At 35.3% G+C, this 22699-nt stretch overlaps 1 pseudogene; it reads right to left on the bottom strand.

The window, feature by feature from the left end:
- Positions 1-20476: 20476 nt before the first annotated feature.
- On the bottom strand, positions 20477-21711 carry LOC115505957 (annotated as a pseudogene).
- Between the last annotated feature and the right edge of the window lie 988 nt (positions 21712-22699).

Raw genomic sequence — 22699 nt, 5'->3', positions numbered from 1 at the left:
ATCTTGGTAGGAAGCAGAATGTGGAGATCATAAAGCATAAAGTTTGTACTTTGAATCTACCTGCAGCCTGTGCATTCTCTTTTACAACAATCCCAGGTTTAGGGCATATTGTGAATTAATGAGTATCTATATAGTTATGACCAAGCCTATTATTTAATGAGAAAGACTACTCTCTAAGCTAATGGTTTGAAAATACACGTACCCTAAAAGTAATTCTTAAATTTTAAACATATAGAAAATAGCCAATTGTGCTGTTTCTTCAACTTGACTAAGCATTTGCTTGCTGTCATAAAATGAGTAGAAAAAAACGTTAGTAATATTCAGTGACTTTCTAATGAGGCCCAAAGAGCCAGAATACATTTAAAATATTGAGAGAGAATCTCATACCAATTTTTAGACCAAAGAATAAAGGAGGGGTTGGTGGATAAACTACTCAGAAAAAGCAACCATGTTAAAGGTGATGTTTTGGCTGTTAGGCTTTCTTCAGGCCATAATATATAAAACTAACATTTTTATATTTCTTCTTTTGCCCAAGGAAGCCCTCAAAGACAGAATGCTGCCTTTAACCTTATTTTATATTCCACAGAGTATTTTGAAGACTAGAAAAATATAGCTGGGGCAAAAATGATTGGGGCTCTGAAAGATCAGAAGAAATCTATCATTTTTTTTAAAAATAAGCAGGCACTGAGAACTTCATCTACAGAGTTATTCTGAATTCAGTGTTCTAGACAAGGACTTTTGTAGTAAATAAATAAGACTGACCTAGAGTTCACTGTATTTTTGGATCTGAGTGTTACTTTCTTTTAGATTGGTTTACTCAAAACATTACCTATATTTCTATAATAGTATTATTTATATTTGAATTTGAAGTCAAACATTGAATTCTAAAATGATTTTAATTTAGACTACTGAGTTGTTACAATACATTTTACTTATTTTTTCATAACAGCCTGAAAATATTAAATTATATGAAGATATTTTCTATAAATTATTAAAATCACAATATTTTATTGTTTTTCTCCTTGAATTTTGTTTATAGTGTTTTAAAAATCAGTTAACAGTTTGGAAAACATTAAGATGACGGAAGTCAAAGCATTAATTCCAAAAACTACTAGCAAGTATGTCTTCATATCTTTGTATTTGTCTGGTGAATAAACCATACATGCTCTGAAGAAAAATGTTTATCTTTGATAGATATGGCCAGGTATATGTATGGATTGTGATGTTCATTGAGGAGCTCAGGATAGTGTTCTAAAAACTAGGTAGCTACCAATGTCACCAACTATGTTGGTCGATTGTGAATATCTAAAAAATGGAACAAATACCTATTACAGCTTAAGGAAAGAGAATTAGAAAAATGAGAGGCACTATTGATTACTAAAAACCAACCCTGAACCTCATGTTTTGCACTCATTATCTCGTTTAATCCTCACAACCTCATAGGAATAAAACAATTTACCTGTTATTATACAGCCAGAAAGTGTGACATCCAATACTGAGGTATTTACTCTCAAAGCCTGCTTTCTCTCTGCTACAAGTAGTTCCTCTTTAAATATATACCAGGTAATATTCATTCATTAATTTGATGGGAAGCAACAACTTTATAACCAAATGGCATCTCATCTAATACTGTGGAATGTATTAAATACTTATGAAAACTTATATATCTTTGGTACTGACTTTCAGATATTCTATAAAAACTGTAGATTTCATGCCATGTTTTTAAATATAGTAGTAGTAGATATTTTTAAGTTCAAATTTCTGTCGTAAAGTTTATTTTGGGTTTCATTTTTATAATTTTAAGTGCTGATATTTTATAATATTGATGAGCTTCAATTTGTCATATACTTTTCTGGGATAAAATAGATTAATATAGCCCAAATGACTACGTAAAATTACAAGTTCTTGTGCAATAAAGAAATCATTCAGAAAGTGGGTAGTCTGTTAAAACTTGCGTGTTTTGATGATGGTAATTATAGTCTCTTATTAATTAACTTTTTATTCTCTTTAGCATTTAGTGAAGTTCTTTTGAAAATGCCAAAGAATTGGGCATATTTTATATTTTACTCACTAATAAACTAAGTCAGTGGATGGATTCAATATCAAGTATGATTTTCAAAGGAATTGTAATGATTTAAAAAACCGGGAACTTTGTGTTATTTTTTACTGTCATAGTTTCTATAGAGCAGCACAAGTTTCACATCAGGGATGTATGTCTTAGTACTTTACTCTTTTTATTATCTAAATGTGATGTACTGATCAAACCCACCAGGGGATAGAAAATGATTTCCCACTCCTTGGGTTTAGAACACTTGCTGCGATTGACTATTTCTACTCAGCTGCAGGACATTCTACTGAGAATTTGTGGTATATAAAAAAAGTTTTTGTAATCTCTGAGGATGTTTGTAGTAATGGACATCTTGGGGGATAGATTCGTTTACTTTACCTGTGTCTTAATGATGGGACCAAGGTGGAGAGGCATTTCATTTTGAGTGAAGTTTGATGAACAGATCATTAGATGTGTTTTCAATTCTTTGGGTCAAAGCTAAATGACCAACACAAAGAAATGACATTCAGAACTCATCATCTGTCTAATTGGAAATGGTGCAAGCAATACTTGGAATAGTTGCATTCTTTCTGTTTAGAGTTAAAACATTCTATCTCTGTGGTCACAGTCCATGACTAAATGTGCCATATGTTTGTTGGTTTTTTCTTAATATGAACTAAAAGTTTGTTTGGAAATTTTAAGAAATTTTTGTAATACATTCTAACTAGGACATTTTAAAGAATTCAAACATAGGAGATTGGAATAAGTAGCTTAGAGTTACGCTGACAACAAAAATTGTGATGAATTGTTTCCTAGTGATTGGTTCCGAATGTGACAATTCTGTTTCTGTTTGTGACTCAGTATATCCTAAGACTGTGTAAATGATTACTAAAAGGTGATTATAAGCTAACTTTATAGATGCTTTTTAAAAAGGTCTTTCTCATGGCTAGTACTAGAGCAAGTATAATTGTACTTGTAGGAGAAGAAAAAAAATGTTAGTATGCTCAAATACTTTTTTTGATTAGAAAAAAAATTATTTCGCTAAACTGATACTATTTTTAAATATTTCAGTGGTGTATTTAGTATTGCTCCTAAAAAATTAGTTTTTTCATGAATGCTTGTCTTCAATCATCCCTTTGACCCTGGGTAGTTTTACAACTTGGTAAAAGAATGCAAATATTGCACGTACTGAACTCCCTTGTCAGATTTATTTCCAAAATACTCGTTTTTTTTTTCTTTTTTTTTTTTTTTTTGCTAGGAAGGACTTCAGTTCATGACTATTTAACAAATACTGAGGAATTATCTAATAAATGTGGACTTCTAGGGTCCAAATTGATTATTATCTGAATTAACCTCATGATTGATTCCAAATTGAATTGCTGATTTTCCAACCCATAGTTCAGTTTTCTTTTCCTGCAGAGTCTGTCATAGCCCTTTTTATTTGTATCTTGACATTTTCATTGCATTTTTAAAAATAGAGAATTCTCCATTTTGTGTATGTCATTAACAAAATGAAATTCGTAATTAAAATTAAAACCACATATGGTGTGGCTAAAAAAGGGCTTATTTTTCCAAAAATGAAACAGAAATGAACAAACGACCCCAACAGTTTGGTAACTATCTATTGTGCTGAGACGTTGTGACAATACCTGTTCCTCAAGATATGCTCCCATTTCCCCCAACCCAATCTTCAGTGGCTGTGTGAACCTGTGGAGGCCAGGTAGGAGTGGGACCGAGGATATTTTATTTGAAGAGCAAATTAAGTAGGTCTAAACAGTGAAGCAGTGCTCTGAGGAATTGGTGAAGGCTTTTGCATGAAGAAGCAGCAAGGAAAAAATATGAAATGCATAAAAACTCTGCACAGCAGTTTTAGAGCTTTGATAAAATATAAAATGTCTTTAACCCCTTTGCTGTTCTTGCAAACGCCTGCAATTCAAGAATTTTATTATTCTGGGGCTAACGTAGTTTAAACCTCAATAACTGAATGTTTCCTTTGGGATACCTTCAGGCAAACTATATATTGATTTTCTCAGAATGCACTGTATTTTTCATTAGTACTAAGGTTTGGTGGATATCTAGTCATTTGTTCACCAAATTCCTCTGAAAATTAAAATGGACTATTCCATTTTGGCTGTGGCGTCTTCAGCGCATGGGCATTAATTTTTTTCTGTTGGACACTACCAGGATACACTATTTTGACATTCATCTTGTCCAGAGCATATGGTACCAAATCACCTCTTTAACTTGGTCTGCCATTTTCCTCTAAATACCATTCCCAATGGCCAGTTGGGTTTGATGGCACATTTGACATTGACAAAATCAAAATGTTTTTCTGATTTATATAGTTTTCAGCTATGAAGTTACAGATTTGCCTACATAATGTAAATAAAATAATATCTTGTCTTATCATCCTTTTATTTGAATTATCTAGAAAATTAGTTTTTTCAAAGGTAGTAAATCATCTTGAATTGGCTCAGTATTCACTGTTTCTTCTGTTGGTAGAAACTTAGTCTACAACGTGGGTAATGTGCTTTCACAGTTGCAAGTAGAATTACTGACGTAATTTTGGTGTACCTTCAGTCTTATCCTTTATGAACCACTTCTGTTTTCCTGAGTGAGGAGGTCCCCAGCTTTTCTTAAAGCCTATGCTGCTCACTAAGCCAGATGTGTATTCAAGAGATCAGGTGTTAAAGAAAGCTTACTACTTATTTTGCCTTATGCTTCTTAGGGCCTAGCACAGTTTTGACTCTACTAGCCACCCCCAAATGTATGTAGTTTGAAATAATAGTTGATGCCTTTTTGTGGTATACATTTAAATCATGTAGTTTGCTAGTGAGTGAGAAAACTAAGCCTCCTGACTCCATGTATCAGCATGGATTTGTGGTTCTAATTTAATTTTTATTATAACCTTCTGAAGTCGGTGCATATTAATATGCCGGTCTTATAGATGAGGAAACTGATAAAATTGTATGCTCTGGTCTGATTGTAAATTCATAATGATTCCAGGAGGACTGAGGTGTATTCTTTGGAAATGTCAAACATCAACTGTAACAGGAATAATGCAAGGAAACTAGGAAGGGCTCAGTGCAGATATGTGTTTGCTATTTCATATTTACTATAATTCATCCTCAGTTTTGAATTTCCAATAGCAAAATTTTGGAATTTTGAATGCCTTCTAAGAGTAGATCACTATTCTAGGCACGGAGGATTCAAGAGAGAACTACACAGGCAAGTGTCTTGCTTTTAGAGAATTTACATCTAATCAGGGAGAAGGCAAGAGAGTCAGTACAAAATGAAACAGGTAAATGAACAAGGTAATTTCAGATAATGGGTAGTGCTTTGAAGATAGTGAGACAGGGTGATGTACAAAGAAGAACTGGTAAAGGCAGAGTTGGGCTGGGACTGATGAGAGCTACTTTTAATTGGTTGATCTTTACTGAGGCAGTGAAGTTTGTGTTTAGCCTTGAATGATATGAAGAGCCTAGCCTTGTGGAGATCTGGAATCCAGGGAAACAGGTGAAATGGCCCCACTGTGGTAATGAGCTTGGTGTGTGCAGGCAACAGGAAGAAGATGAGTGTGCCCGCGAATAGGGTGCAAGGTGGCAGCATCATTAGTATGAGGTGAAGTCTTTTATCCTCGATTAATCGAATTCATAATTTGGCTATAATGATGTAACTTCAGGATTCAGAATTTAAAACTTTTAGGTCAAGATCAGTGTTCACTTAAAATATAAGATTTTGGATCAAATATCCCTTTAAAAGAACTCATGTGAGAAGGAGATATAAAATTCAACTTAAAGTTGCAGGGAAAAATCCATTTAATGAAGTATTGAGCACTTCTATGTATCACACTCTGAGCTAGGTAGAAGTAGGTGTATGAATAAGACATAATCCTGACATTAAGGAAGTTCCTGAGAGGTAAATTGCAGGTTAAAACTATTACCTATCAGTCAAATATGTGAAAAATCAACCAAGCTCAAAAGTTATCCTTGTGTCTGAAACTTCACTTGAGTATCTTCTTAATTACAACTAGCCTCTCTTCTCCACTGTCCATTGTGTTTGAAATCAAGTTTAAATTTCAGCAAAGTAGAGGTGCCTGGGTGGCTCAGTCAGTTAAGCGTCTGACTTAATTTTGGCTCAGGTCATGATCTCATGGTTTGTGAGATGGAGCCCCATATGGGGCTCTGTACTGACAGCATGGAGCCTGCTTAGGATTCTCTCTGTCCCGCTCTCTCTGCCCCTCCCCCACTCGCACACACACTCGCTCTCCTCTTTCTCAAAATAAATAATCATTAAAAAAATAAATTTAAGCAAACTAAATTATAAACTATGTGTGCTTATTAACTAGTCATTTATTAGTTTTATTAACAACACCTGAAAGATTGTGTTCAATTTATATTAACAATTACTACATCTATGCTGTAAGCTTAACAGAATAAGGTAGTAATGTAGAATTTTTAACCCACATCTTCAAACTGTTTCCACATATCCTATCCCTTGCAATGGTATATATTTTGTTTTCTGTATCTGACTGTAATCATTCTAAATTTTCATCTGAATTTCTAAAACTGACCAGTTTTAGAACAAATGTGGGTTGATACAGTACTAGAGCCCCTTATTTTTTCTCCTTTTTATTATAAAATACCAAAAGTAATATATTTCCATTATAAAGAAAAAAATATTACAGACATTTATAAAAAGTCAAAATCCTGATAAGCTACCCTTTCTCCCCTCCAATCCCAAACCGCAGAGGGTCACCAGGAATAGCTCAGTGTGTATCCTCAAGATCTTTTTCTACAACTACCCCTCCTTCTCCACCCACAGGCTTTGCTTAGTTTTCTGTATATGTGAATCATACTCTACATGTTCTGTGACCCACTTAGTAGCCTATTACCAATATATTTTCAAGTTAATACACATAGATTTATACTACTCTTTTAGAATGGCATAGAAGTCTATAGAATAGGTATCTCATAATGTATTATTAATTTTTGCTTTTTAAGATGGTATATATTACAAAGTAGTCAATATCCAGATAAGAATAGAGAATAAAAAAATAGTGAACTCCTGTGTCCATAGCTCACTGCTCCATCATTCATTTAGCAAAATGTGTACTGATGGGAATATATGTTATTTCTACATCTTCAGTGTTAGAAACAATGTTCCAATGAATAACATCTTTGTACACTTATCATTCATGCAAGTGTACAAACTATTTATGAAAAGTTACAAAAAGTGCATTAGGAAACTTGAGAGACTCAGCAAAATTGTTCTGCAAAATGGTTGTGCTTACATTACCATTACAATGAACACTGAATGTATGTGAGCATACTTGAACATGGTATACTTATATAATGAAGAATGAAAACAATAGGATTTTAATATAAAACAACAATTTTTAGAAAAATTGCATTCGATTTCTAAAATCATTTAATCAAACTCAGAACTAATAAACTTTTACTTTTATTAACTTTATTATCAGTCAATGCCTCAGGTTGTTGTCTGTTTGCTCCTGCATTCAGATTTTTTTTATAGAAATAGAAGTATTTCTGCAACAAGCAAATAAACTTGATTCTAAAGGTTTGCGCCCTATAGTTCGCATTTGTGTACTCTGTTTGCACCTACTATAGTATCTTTCCTCTCTGAAGTATTTTTATGTAGTGTTACTACTACCCAATATAAGAGATACCACACAGAATCTTTCCTGAACTATTAGAATTGGAATAATTCCAATACAATGTTTTAACCTCTAGGAACTGGGTGAAAAAAATCTTTCCCTTTGTCATCATTCTTTTTTTTTTTTTCAGAAATTCCAGCTTCTACTTCATTTTCCTAAACCCAGAAATGTTGAATTTAATCAAACATACAAATGTGTATTTCAAACTCAACAATTAGAATCAAATTTCAACTAATTTTATTTTTATTTTTTTAAGTATTTATTTATTTGGAGACAGAGCACATGCAAGCTGGTGAGAGGGGCAGAAAGGGAGAGAGAGAGAGAGAGAGAGAGAGAGAGAGAGAGAGGGACAAGTGAGAGAATACCAAGCAGATTCTGTGCTGTCAGTGAGGAATCCGACACAGGGCTTGATCCCACAAATGACAAGGTCATGACCTGAGCCCAAATCAAGAGTTGGACACTGTTTCACTGACTGAGCCACCCAGGTGCTCCTCAACTAATTTATAATAAATTTTCTGGGGTACATGGCTGGCTCAATTGGTAGAGTATGCTATATTCTTGATCTCAAGGTTGTGGATTCAAACCCCACATTGGGTGTAGAAATTACTTAAAAATAAAATCTTTAAAAATGAAATAAAATAAACTAGCTTACTGAGGAATATTCTAAACAATGAATACATATCATTCTTGTGTCATGTGAAGAAAATACATTAAACAAAAGTAACTATAAATATTAAAATTAAACAGTTTAAAATTGAGGGAACCCCATTTACAGAGATGAGATTTTAAGGTTATTTTTAAATTGTTTTTAAGGAAGATAGAAAAGATAAAGATTTATTAAGTGGATTTATGTTCTCAAATCAAAATATTTATTGAGCTCTGCTGCATAGATGGCACTATGTTAGGTATTGTTGAATTCAATCATAAATGAGATATGTCCCCCACAATTCAAGGAGCTTATACTTCAGTCAAAGGGTAGGCTTTGGTCTCTCTTCTAAGTGGGTAACAGTTATACATCTCTCTGCAGTTTTCTAACTAAGATAAAAAGTTACAAAGTTGATTGGATCAATGTTTAGGTGAAGATAGACTATGGTTCCTGTCTCACACTTTCTTTTCAGTGGAAGCCTTCTACTGAGATGATAAGAATCAGGAAGCTTTTCTTTCAGGGTAGATGAGGTAGACTAACACAGAATTTTCACTAAGTAACTCTGTTATGGATTTATATATTTCATTATGAGGAGAGTATGTCCTCCATTATGAGGAGAGTATGTTCAATGCTGAGAAAAAGCATGGGCATGGAGATTATGTGTATTCTAGTGAATCATCAGAAGATTGAGTAGATAACCTATGAAATTTGGGGTTTATGATTTATATAGTCTTTTGTTGTTAAAACAGGTATATTTATCCTTACCTATTTACAGAAACTGTGTGGAGGATTGGTTTAACAGTAAAAACCAGAAATAGGTCTCCAAAATTAGTGCTCTTTAGATAAAGTTGAGTCCTTCAGCTACTTCAGTTATAAATAGACTCAGTGATATCACAGAGTAAGCTTTTATGAATTAAACATACGTTATATTATTTTTAAAAAATTTTTTAACGTTTATTCATTTTTGAGAGAGAGAGAGAGAGACAGAGCACGAGCAGGGAAAGAGCAGAGCAGAGAGGGAGACACAGAATGTGAAGCAGGCTCTAGGCTCCAAGCTGTCAGCACAGAGCCTGATGTAGGGCTTGAATTCACTGACTGCAAGATCATGACCTGAGCTGAAGTCAGACGACTAATGTACTGAGCCATCTAGGCACCCCAACGTATGTTGTATTCTTAAAGCTTAAAGAAACATAAGGTGAAACAAAGTCCAAGAGTAACTAGAACTTTTTCTCAAAACAGTTTGCCTTTTTAGGTATATCCCCTGAGTGTTATGCTCATTAATAATGCACACACAGACATATCACTCCAATCATACTTTTTTCTCAATCTAACCTTGAAATTAAACCATTAGAATCAAACCATTAAAGGAATAAATATTTGTTTAGTCACAATGAAAGAATGGATGAATTCAAGTCCAATTTGCAGTTTAATTTCAAAGTAATGAAACTAAAACTAAATATTTTAGGCATATGTGTCAGATCTTAGTAAAAAAATACATTTCCTTTACCAACATGGTTTATTTCTATGGTGAACTTTAAGTAAAATGTCCTCTGTTATCACTGTGAACTTAAATTAACCTCAAATTAACTTATTATTTTAAATTATTTTTTTCTATGTTCATAAAATCACAAAAGGTGTTTGGCTCTTTATATCTTCAAGGATGTTGAATTATATCCTGATTGTCTCAGATAGTTATATGTCTGATATAAACAAGCATTTTTTTTTCCCTAACTGGGTTATCACAATTCACTATAGCAGTGGTTCTCCAATGTTTTATATTAAAATCATCTGGGGAGCTTGTTAAGAATTCAGATTGCCAGGCCTCTTCCTTTAAGATTCTGATTTAGTAAGTCAGGGGTGAAGTTCAGAAATCTTTATTTTTCTCAACTACCTCTTTCTATGTTGATACAGGTGGTTGATCCAAGCCTTGCATTTTAAGCTTACTGCTAGAGGCCAAAACCTAAAATAGATTTAGTGAATTATTTGCAGTAAAACATAAATATTTTCATTACTTTTCACTACTTCAAACTTCATGTACAAATTCTCCCATCAACCTGTTTGCCCTCAAATTCACAAGTAAGCAATAAATCTGGCTTCTTTCCTTTCCCATGGAAAATAGTACTTTTTTCACTTTATGTTTCTCTAGTATACTTTTGCAGACACAACTGGTAGTCTTTATGAATAAGCTGAGGCTTTGCAGATTACGTTTTGCTTCCAAATGTCTTCTCTCTCAATTTTTATATCTTTGTGAGAAACTGATAAGGAATTAATAACCATATTAATAACCCAGCTTTATAAAGAGCCAGTTTCCAAGATGATTGGGATTTTTAAGTGGCATGATACTGTTGCTCTTATGGGGGCTCTTTGATGTGGTGGACATGCCATTTGGCTCTTCCCTTCTGAATGTCTTTGTTTGGAGAGTTGTAGTTGTCTGTTCCCTCTTTAGTCCAAGGATCATTTCGAAACATTTATTGTTCACAGCACAAATGCTAATTCAGTGTCTACTAAGTAAGAAGCAAGATTCTAGGCCCTAGGGATACCACCGTGAGTTAAACAGAATTGGCCATTGTCCTCATCAAGCTTTCAATCTAATTTATGGCCTGAAATAATTGGTAGCTTTATGAGGTTACTTGGATTGTCCAAGTGAACTTGAAGTTGAATGAAACATTAGTGATACATGGTTGGTAAAGATTTTTAGAGCTGGAAGGGCCCTTAAAGATAATGCATTTTAGTCACCCCATTTTAAAGATGACATAACTGAGATTAAGGGAGGTCAAGACTTTTCCCGAAGTCATGGAGTTTGATAGTGGTACAGACCTTGAATTTAGTTCTGATTAAAATGTTAGGATTTTAGGGACAAATCTCAGAGATCATTTACTAGAACTCCTCATTTTAAAATTGAGGGTACTGACCCAGGTCACAAAGCCACATGGCTGCTTTGTGGCACAGGATCTATAGCTAAACGTTCTTTATGCCAAGCAGTGCCCTTGACATGATATTTTGTTGTTGACTCTGAGTTCAGGACTTTTCCACTTACGTGATATTACCTGTCTTAGGGGAAGAATGTATGGCTGAAGTTACTAATTACATTTAAAAACATAAACTTTAAATTTTAGAGTAAATATAGATTTATGGAAAAATTGTGAAAATAGTACAGAAATTTCCCATATACCCTGCACACAGTTCCCTCTCTTATTGACATCTTATATTAGTATGGCGCATTTGCCAAAGTTAATGAACCAGTATTGATACCTTATTATTAACTAAAGTCCATATTTTATTCAGATTTCCTTAGTTTTTATACTATATCCTTTTTTTTGTTCCAGGACCCCATCCAGGATGTCATATTAAATTTAGTCACTATGTTTCCTTATGCTTCCCTTGGCTATGACAGTTTTCCAGATTTTCCTTGTTTTTGAGAACCTTAACAGCTTTGAGAAGTACTAGTCAGATATTTTGTAGAATGTTCCTCAGTTGGGATTGGTCTGATGTTTTTTCAAGATTAGCCTGTAGCTCTGGGTATTAGGAAAGAGGGCCACAAAGGTAAAGTACACTTTTCATCGCATCATATCAAGATTATCTACTATCAACATGAATTAATCACAATTGACATCAATATTAATTTTGACAACCTGGCTGGGGTTAAAATTAACCATAAAGTTAATATTTCCCTCCCCTTTTAATACTTTCCCACTTGCAAGAAAGTCAGTATGGGTACCACACACATAAGGGGTGGGGAATTATACACTATCTCTTTGAGGGTACAGTATTTACATAAATTATTTAAATTTTTTCTGCATGAGAGATTTGTCTCTTATCCCCTGTTGACTTATTTATTCAATAATTTATATCTGCATGGAGTTAGAATTCAATAGTACTTTATTTCATTGTTCAAATTGTTCCAACTTTGCCCATTGGGAGGTTTTTCATTTGGCTACTGTGTCCCTTTGACATTCTCCCATCAGTGTGTGTGCATGCATGCATGTGTTCTGTGTGTGCGTAAGTAACATTTTCTTACTTTCTGGAACTGCAAGATGCTTTAGGCTCATTTTGTCCATTTTCTACCTGAGTTCTAGAGTCAGCAATTTCTCCAAGGAACTCTGGTTCCTTTGATTGGAAACTAAGTTCTGGGCACTTAGGTGTGCTTGTTATTTCTGGTGTATCTTTGTTGCTAGAACCTCTCAGCTGAAAAAGCAAGAAAATACATGTGTATATGCTAACCAACGTGTATAAACATATCTATAAATATTTCTCTATATATCCATTTGTATATATATTAAACAGAAATTCATGCTGATGTCCTTAAGGTTAATCTATTAGCACATGGATCATTGTAGCCTTCTCTCTGCTTATCTGTACACAATCTCCCCACTCCCAACAGTGAGAAACCTGGCTTCTACCATTTGGCATTCATTTGTTTAATTTTCCAATTCCAGTATAGGTATATAGTGATTTCAACAACTTTATCAACTAGAGCACAGAACTTATGTACAGACTCTACACATTTCCAACTTACTTAGGTCAGCACCTTATTCTCTTGTTCTCTTCAGTGAGGTTTTTTTTTAGGCACTCCTAAAAAAAAAAAAAACAAAATTTTAAAGCACAAAGAGTGAACATTAGTATATGCAAGTTTAAAAAAATCATCTAGGGACACCTGCGTGGCTCAGCCAATTAAGCGTCTGACTTTGGTTCAGGTCATGACCTCAAAGTTTGTGAGTTTGAGCCCCCTGTTGGGCTGTGGTGCTGACAGCTCAGAGCCTGGAGCCTGCTTCAGACTCTGTGTCTCCCTCTCTCTCTCTGCCCCTCCTGGGCTTGCACACTCTCTCTCTCTCTCTCTGTCTCTGTCTCTGTCTCTGTCTCTGTCTCTCTCAAAAATAAGTAAACATTTAAAAAATTTTTTTAAATGAAAGTTTTTTTCAATTTTTTTTTATTCTTGAGAGAGAGAGAAAGAGGCACAAGCATCAACAGGGGAGGGGGAGGAAGAGAGGGAGAGGGAGAAGAAGAGAGAAAATTCCAAGCAGCCCTACACTATCAGTGTGGAGCCTGACTCGGGGCTCGATGCAGGGCTAGAACTCACAAACTGTGAACTCATGACCTGAGCCAAAATCAAGAGTTGGATGTTTAACCCACTGAGCTGCCCAGGTGCTCTCACTCTTTGTGCTTTAAAGTTCTATGGTTTTTAACAAGTGCATATCACGTATTCTCCATTTCAGTATCATATGGATAGTATCACCATCCTAAAAAAAAAAATCTCCTGTTCTTCACCTGATCAACTCTTCTCCCTAGCCCCAAACCCCTGGTAACTACTAGTCTATTTATTATCTGTACAGTTTTGTCTTTTCTGTAATGTCATATAAATGAAATCATACAGTGTAGCCTTTCCAGACTGGCTTTTTTCACTTAGCAATATGCATTTAAGATTCATCTGTCTTTGCATGGCATTAATCACTTTTAATCAAATAAGATACTAGAATTTATCTATGTCACTATTTGTAATTTTAATTGTGTTGGAATCAGTGTATACTAACTGTACTAATAGAAGCAAGGAAAGAATACCCCATTGGTAGAGGAGATGAGTCACTTCTTTTTTAAGTGTTTTATTATTTACTTTGAGAGAGAGTGCACATGTGTAGGGGAGGAGCAGACAGAGAGAGGGACAGAGGATCCGAAGTGGGCTCTGTGCTGACAGCAGAGAGCCTGATGCAGGGCTCGAACTCACGAACTGTGAGATCATGACCTGAGCTGAAGTCAGACGCTTAATTGATTGAGTCACCTAGGTACCCCTATATTTATTTTTATGTTTATAAATGATACATGACAAATTTTATTTTCTGTTATACCTCAATAAATCTGGAAAACTAATGTCGATTGTAGATGAGTAAATACAGAAAAGGATAAAAAAGGAAAAAATTGGAATTCCATTACTTAACTGCAAAGGCAACATTTTAGTGCATTTTCAGTCTTTAAATGAAGTTTAAAATTTTGCACATTTTTATTTTCTTTAACATTACAGTATTCTTCATTATTTAAAACTGTTCTTAAAACATTTCTTGGCCTTTGGTAAGCGTTGAGTAAGTATTAGCTATTGTTACATGATAAATGTCAGTGGGATATGTCTGGATTTTCCATGTGGTTAGCCTCAGGTCTAATTTATCCATGGGCTACTTTTTCACCCCAAGTTCTTTGAAATCTTCTTAGTTTGCTGATAATGTAAGAAATGTATGATGTCATTATCGTAGCATTAAGTATGTTTTAGCTTGATTAAAAAATTAGTTTTAAGTAATACTGTCAGGGGCATGGAGTTAGAAGCCAGAAAGTGTTTTTAGAAATGAGTCAAGAGAGTGTGGAATGTGTGTGTGAATCATCTGTCATGTTACCAAGCCCATCATTCTCACAATCTGCAAATTTTCAGCAGTCTCAAATGAATACTTCACATTGTGACTTCATTAATGATTTGAAAATTTTGGAATTCACTAAATAGGAGATACAGCTTTTCAAATATAAATGTGAAATTCTATTACAAAGAAATTTTGCATTATCCAGAACTCAGAATTTTCCCTTTTCTTTCTGACATGTTTATTCTATCAACACAACACAAATTCTTCTTTTTTGCAAAAAGGTTTATTTATTGGGGCATCTGGGTGGCTCAGTAGGTTGAATGTCCGACTCTTGATTTCAGCTTAGGTCATGATCCCAGGGTCGCGGGATCAAGTCTTGCATTGCTCTCTCTCTCTCTCCCTCTCCAAAATAAACAACACATTTTTAAATGTTTATTTATTTATTTTGAGAGAGAGCACATGCATACGTGTGCACAAGTTGGGGAGGAAAGAGAGGGAGAGAGAGAAACCCAAGGAGGATCCTAGCTACCAGCATGGAGCCTGATGTGGGGTTTGGTTCCACCATGAAATCATGACCTAACCTGAAATCAAGAGTCGGATGATTAAGCTACTGAGCCACTTAGGCACCCAGATACAACCAAATTCTTTTTTTAAATTTATTTATTTTTGAGAGAGAGTGTGTGTGTGCATGTGGAGGAGGGACAGAGGGGGAGACTGAGTGTCCCAAGCGGGCTCTGTGCTGACAGCAGAGAGCCCCACATGGGGCTTGAACTCTGGAACCATGAGATCATGTCCTGAGCAGAGATCAGACACTTAACTGACCGAGCCATGTAGGTTCCCCACAATACGAATTCTTGAGCAGCATCATCACCAATGCCCATTAGTACCATAAATCTAAAAATCCTATTAGGACTTTAGCCATCAGAGACTGTGAGGTATAAGACATGCAAATATTTAACAGATGTTTCCCAGAGCATCACCACTGAATCTCAGAACACCAGATTAAGGACTAGCAAAATTCATCAGCTCATTACTATATGCAAATACCATTTTGTGTCAACAGAGAAGAATGGCTGTAAGTTAAATAGTACTTATAAATTATGATAAAAATAAACTGTAACTTTAAAAACAGAAGGATTGAACAAAGCACGGATGACAAGTTTGATAACCTCTGATGTAATGAATGAAACTGTAGTATTTAGATTTGTGCATTTTAGAAAATCAGAGTGGGATATAGTTTGAGGTCAGTCAGTTCAATCCTGTTTGTTTTTCATTTGAAGAGGAGAAAACATGGCCAGAGATGTTGGTTGACTTATTCAAAATCACTCAGCTAGTGGTAAAGCCTAGACTAGATAGCCGATAAAAATGTATCTAGTGTAAATTCAGTGTTTGAGACTGTGAACTATAAAAAAATGCAAATATTTATGCCACCTTTCCTGTCCTCAGGGAGACTGAAATCAAGTTTGATCTTCATCAGGACAAACATATGTGTTCATTGCAAGGTGGCAACTCATGCCTCAAAAATTGAGGGAAATACAGATTTGGGTTAAAAAATTATAAAATTATTTGTATCCTCTTAGTGTAAAAAGTGTTTTTACAGAGTCAGTTCTGTCTGAACTGTGTATAGGAATAGAATTGAGTTACCCCACAAGTGTTCGGAATTGATGGATATACTCGGAACTTTGAATGTTCAACATTTTTTTCCTTTCCTTGTCGATTTTTAGAACACAGAATCCAGCTTAAACTATTCTTCCAAACTGGAATTTTCAACTTGGCTCTTGCTTGAGAAATGCAGTGACTTGTAGATATTTTAATGCAGTTTCATGGTCAGTGAAGTTTTAAAGTGGGAATGTGAGAGGAAAGATCATTTGAAGATATATTCAAGAAAAGAGAAGAGATCTGTGGTTTGTGAAGGGAAAAGTCAATAATTTATATATAAATCTTGCATATGAGAAAATTTTAAATACTTTGAAAATCTTGGCTTTGGGGGAATTCATTCTCTCATTCGTTTACAAATATTTATTAAGACTAGGTATTTTTCTAGATGCCAAACACATAGCAGTGAACCAACAGACATAAATATCTTCCCTCAGTAAGCTTATTTTAGTTGTGGTGAAAGACATGATAAACAAATAAAGAAGTTAAGCATATAGCATGTCAGATGGTAACAGATGCTATGGAATGAAGGGGATCAGGGCTTTGAGTTGGGATTGCTATGTTAAGTAGCATCCCCTCCCTCATGGGGAAGCCCTCAGTGAGAAGATGACATTTAAAGAAAATCAATGGATATGGGGAGGCAAGCTGTGTAGTTCTTGGAGGAAATAGCAGCTCTGAAGGAAGAGTGTTTCAGGCAAAGGAAATAGCAATTGCAAAGGTCCTGAGGTGAAAGTATGCTTAAAGTATTTGAGGAGGGCAGTTCAGCTGGAGTAAAATGAGGGAGGGAAGATTAGTAGGAGATAATGTCAGAGGAAAAATGGAGAGTCATTAAGTTATTTGAGGTCTTTGGCTTTTACTTCAATTGAGATAAGAAATCTTTGGAGGATTTTGAGCAGGGGAGTGATGTGGTCTGGCATATACTTTTCTTTTTCTTTTTTTGGCATATACTTTGAAAAGAACACTGTAAGTGCTATTTTGAGAATATCCTCTATTCTCTGAGATGGCAGACCAGTTACTGCAATATGGTAAGGAGGTGACCATGGCTTGAAGCAAACTGGTAGCAGTTCAAGTGGTGAGAAGTGGTCAGAGATCTGGGTAAGAGATCCAGGTAAGTAGAGCTGACCCATTTCTAATGGATTAGTTGAGAGAACTGAGAAAAATACAGGAGCCTAGGATGACTCTAAGGTTTTCGCATTGAACTGCTGTAAAGTTGGGAGTCGCCATTTGTTTGAGATGGGGGGCACTGGTAGGAGCAATTTGGGGAGGTGAAAGATCAGAAATTTGGCTATGAGTATGGTTAACTGTCTTTTGCTCGTATTGTGACTTGAGATCTGCTCTGCGTGGCTATGTAGAAGTTAGTAATCTTAGGGACTTGAAATAAATGAACTTCCTATCAGTTTTGCCAAAACACCCATTGGAAGATTTTATTTTATATTTTTTTGTTTATTTATTTATTTATTGAAAATCTAATCAGCTTTATTAAGCAATTTGTGAATTAGGCAGCATCCTTTCTAGCAAGCAGAAGGGAGCCCCTGAAGATTTTTTTTTTTTTTATCTAGATAATGTACCAAAGGATTTGGTAAACACGTCTTTATAATATTTAGAATTTACATTTAAATTGTGAGATTTATAGTTTATGCAAATCTAGGTCATCTTTTTTACCCAGGATGCCAAGAAAAAATTTAAAATATACAGTTGTTAATGGTAAGATAGGAATAATAGAATCAGTTAAATGTTAATGGGTTTAATGACATTCATTTTTATTGTATGATTTAAAGCAAATCCCAGATAGCATATCTTTTCACTCATAAATACTTCTGTAAAAATGTTTGTGTCTGAAAAATATGTTTAATCCACTTATCTAGCTATAGCTTCCAATTCCGATTCCCATTCTAATATATATCTACTACTACATTGAAGGCCTTATCTGTCTACAGGTAGGTGTAGGAGATCCTTAAAGCACCTCTTAGGAGTTGCTCTGAACAAAGTGACAGTAATAAAGTTAAGTAAAAATTCTTCGGTGCGATTACACTACACATGTTAAAATAAAACACTTCCTTTTTCATTCAACCTTGTGTGAAGTGTTTGATTTTTCTAGGAATGTTTGTGTAAACATCCATTATATCCTCTTTGAGAAAGTACGGCTACTGCCCATCCACCTATGTCTATATTCTATTTAAGAAAGCAAGAGATCTTAAATGATCCAAAGAGAAGTTTTTAGATCATCTATGTTTTCAAAATATGCCCGTGGAAATAAACTTTTAGCCATTATACATCTTTGGGAAATTAAGAAATTACCTAAGATATATTTTACATAATAGATTGATCAATATATATTTATCTCTCAACTGCCTCTAAATTCAGTTACACGTATTATCATCACACTTATAAACCTATGGTAGAAATTTATTTTAGCCAAGAATATCCCAAAAGATAGTGAAAGGACAGCATAGATTTCAGCTATTCTCAGATACTTCAAACTGATCTTTGTGGTACTTCAAGGGTTTATTTTGGAAAGGACATCACAGGCATGCAGGTGTGGAAGTGCTCATAAGGGTTCATCTAGTTCATCATGTCATCCTAAGGATTATAAAATTTCCAGATGCAAAACTAGTTATAATGGGTCGGTTTTCCAACCTGTGAACTCTGGAGAACTCTTCTAAAGACAGAATCTCCTTTTCAAAGATATTAAAAATAAGGTTTCTCCTCATTTCACTTTTGCAGAGTCCCCAACAGTGGTGATATATTTTAAAGGGTCTCCTTACAATACTTTAAGCCCTTAAAAGAGTTTAGAACTTAAACTTCAAATAATCTTCCCTTTGACAAGGTCTTTTGGTGTTCTTCAGATAATAGTCCTTTGTTTAAAGGAAATCAGACTTAAACTTGTGTATTAAGTGATTAAAGTAAAGCTCATTATTATGTTTTCCATGTTACTTCACCTCTGAACTTTCAACTATGACCTCTACTTTTGATCCATTTCCAAAGTATTAAAATATAACCATTATAAAGAACTATCCTTTATAATGGCACAATCACCAACATGGCCCTTGGCTATATCTGATTATTCAAGCCTTGTTCTTCAGTTTTGAGACTACCTAGTATTTTTTTGGTTCATTTCATATCGTTGGTTACCCAACTTTCTTTTTCAAGGACTTTTGCAGTATCCATCTTATTACTTCCAACAGTAAAATCATTACAATATTCAAAAATTCTATTTTTTGCTTATAAAAGGAAATATGCAAAAAACCCCACATATATTAGGATAATAGGTGATTATTTTTAGAAAATTCTTAAATATTGTTGCTATGTCAGTAACTAATACCGATGTGTATAACTAATACATATAAACATATGTAAATTACTCTAATGGATTAAAAAATTAACTATGTTAAAATCTGAGTTAATGATATTGCAAAAGCATATTTTATTGGTCATTTTTGGAATCCAAATCATTGTTCTGAAAATTGATGGATAAATGTAAAGAATCATGAAAGAAATGTTCTATTTTTTAAATCTCAGAAATTTAAAAATAACTTCTATCACTTTTCACCAAATATTAAGAAACTTCCTTTTTCTTCATGGTAGCATTCTAGATTCATTTTATATCTGTCACAATTATACTAGCATCTATGCTGGGGTTCTAGGATTTTGTAAGATCAACTTGGAACATTTAGAGTCTTATTAAGTAATGTTCTTTTCAGTCATGTACTTCAGCAAAAAATTAGTGGTTCCGTTTTAACTTTTAATTATTTTATTTTTGTTATTAAAATTTTAAAAATTGAGTATAGTTGACATACAATATCAACTCTATGAAAACATTGAAGCAATGGAAACAATGAGAACATTGGCTTCAGGTATATGACAGTTTATACATTATGCTATGTTCATCACAAGTGTAGCTACCATCTGTCCAGATACATTGCAATTACAATATCATTAACTATATTCTTTATGCTGTGCCTTTTATTCCTGTAACTTATTCATTCCATAACTGGAAGAGTGGTAGCTGTTTTTATATGAGAGAATGAAATGATTTTCTTTTTTTTTTTAACTCAAAAAAATATATTTTTTCATTTAAAAAAGTATTTAGAACGCATAAAGCAAGGCAACATTTATTCTTTCTTCTCGTCTTCCAGTGTGGGGTCTGTTGGTGTTTCCTCCATGGTTGCACTGTTGCTCCCTGAGCCAGTGTTGCTATCACTGGTCCCTTCCTCAGGACTGTCCACTGTCCACTGTCCACCCCCTCTTGCCCACTCTCCTTGTCCTCAGGAGTAGATGTGCCTTATTCACCATTCTCTTGGCTCTCCATTGCTTGTTCAAGGTGTGTCTCCTCTGTCTCCATTGGGACTCTTTTGTTGTCCTTCTTGTCCTCGGCCTTACTGGAAGCTAGCTCTTCCTCAGGAACCATGCTGCTCTGACTGAGTTCAGCTTGCTCCGCTGCCTCTTTCTCTCTTTCCTCCTGCCTTTTGTGAGCCTATTCGTCTGCCTGTACAATTTCAGCGGCGATTTTTTCCATGCCCACTTCCACTTTCAAACTGCACAACGTTTTAAACTCATTGTTAAATGAATCTGTGCTTTCCAGGAATTTCCTCTTCTTTTCCTGGTGTCTCTCCTCTATTTGAAGAAGTTCAGCTTCTAGTTTTCACTGATGAACCATTAAGGACTGGACCTGTCGTTTGAGGACCTGCGTTCTAGTTGTTGTGACAACTGACCGAACGTCTGGCACCACACTCTCACTAAGGATTTCACTGATGAGGTGGTGGTTTCTCTGGAAACGGGCGGTGGCTGTATGCTCCACTGAAAAGCCATCATCATAGTCATCTGGATCTTCAGCAGGCTAAATGCTCATGCAAGGTTCTCCTTTCTCCATGCAAGACTCTCTCTGTCGACTTTCTTCCTCTAAAGCAGCTTTGGTGCGACTTTTTGCATTTATGTAAGCAAGGTATGTGGGGGGTTATAATAGGCCTTCATAGATCCATTGTACTGTATCTTTTTTGCTTTGTATTCATTTAAATATTCTTGTTTTTCTTCATCAGTGAGATCTCACCACATGCCACCAATAATCTTGCCAGTCTCCGACAACTTTAGGTCGGGGTTGGAAGATTTTACTTGGTCCCAGACCTTTCTGCTGTACCTCATGTAGGGCATCAGTGGCTTATCTGGTGGCTTTGGGGGTTTTGGAATCACAATGCCAGTGGATGCCGTGACCCGCCTGTTGGTGCCCGGGTTCCCTCCCACCCTATAGTTGTTGTAGCCAAGATGACTGTGTGGATTGTATCCCACAAACCCTGGTGTGCTGGGCATTTGTGCTGCAGGAGCTGGGGTGGGAGGTGGGGCATAAGATGGTCTTTTGACATTTTGGAAGGTTAAATTCTCAGTTCCTTAAGAATGAATCTGAGACATCGTGGGCAGAAAAAGCGCCCGTAGCTCTGGCCTCATTTTCCTTTGTGAAATGATTTTCTTCAAAGGCTCTGCATTAGTGGATTAAAAGGGGGAGACTCAAATGTGGAAGAGTGAAGATTTCACTGGTGTTGTTGCCAGCACCTCTAGACTCCTTAAGAGCCTTCTTTAGGGAGAAGCTTCCTAGAAGCTTGGTGCTGTCTTAAAAAAATCTCAGGGGGGGCGCCTGGGTGGCGCAGTCGGTTAAGCGTCCGACTTCAGCCAGGTCACGATCTCGCGGTCCGTGAGTTCGAGCCCCGCGTCAGGCTCTGGGCTGATGGCTCAGAGCCTGGAGCCTGTTTCCGATTCTGTGTCTCCCTCTCTCTCTGCCCCTCCCCCGTTCATGCTCTGTCTCTCTCTGTCCCAAAAATAAATAAACGTTGAAAAAAAAAAAATTAAAAAAAAAAAAAAAAAGAAAAAAATCTCAGGAGCTCATTAGCTTCTTGTGGGACAATGCATTTTGGCTTACATTTGTAACAACTCTTAGACATTAAACTAATGGCTTTGGGCTTCACAATTCCATGGCTCCATGTAATTGCCCTGTTCTTTTTTACTTTTGTAGATGTGTGATGTTGAGACTTTCTTCCTCAAGATCAAATCCACTCCATGATGAATCTTGATCTAGAACATTTCTCTGCCCTAATCCATTCAACTGCCTTTATTTCCTTCTTATTGTTCTTCTCGCTGGTTTTGAATCTCAATCTCAACATGAATTATATGGCAAACTTCTTCCAGGGTACGCTCTTCTTCTAGAAGGAAAGACAATTATCTACCTTACCTTTCCCTTATCCTTGCATGTAAACCCATTTACTCACATTCACCAAACGCATTTCCTTAAAATAGTCACGTCTACAGACTTCCAGGTACAGCTAAAATGTTCCTGTCTTCAAGAAGTC

This window comes from Lynx canadensis, chromosome A1 (assembly GCF_007474595.2).
Source record: "Lynx canadensis isolate LIC74 chromosome A1, mLynCan4.pri.v2, whole genome shotgun sequence".
Lineage (NCBI taxonomy): Eukaryota > Metazoa > Chordata > Mammalia > Carnivora > Felidae > Lynx > Lynx canadensis.
Note: the sequence above shows the minus strand (reverse complement) of the source record. Positions and strands in the feature narration are given on the sequence as shown.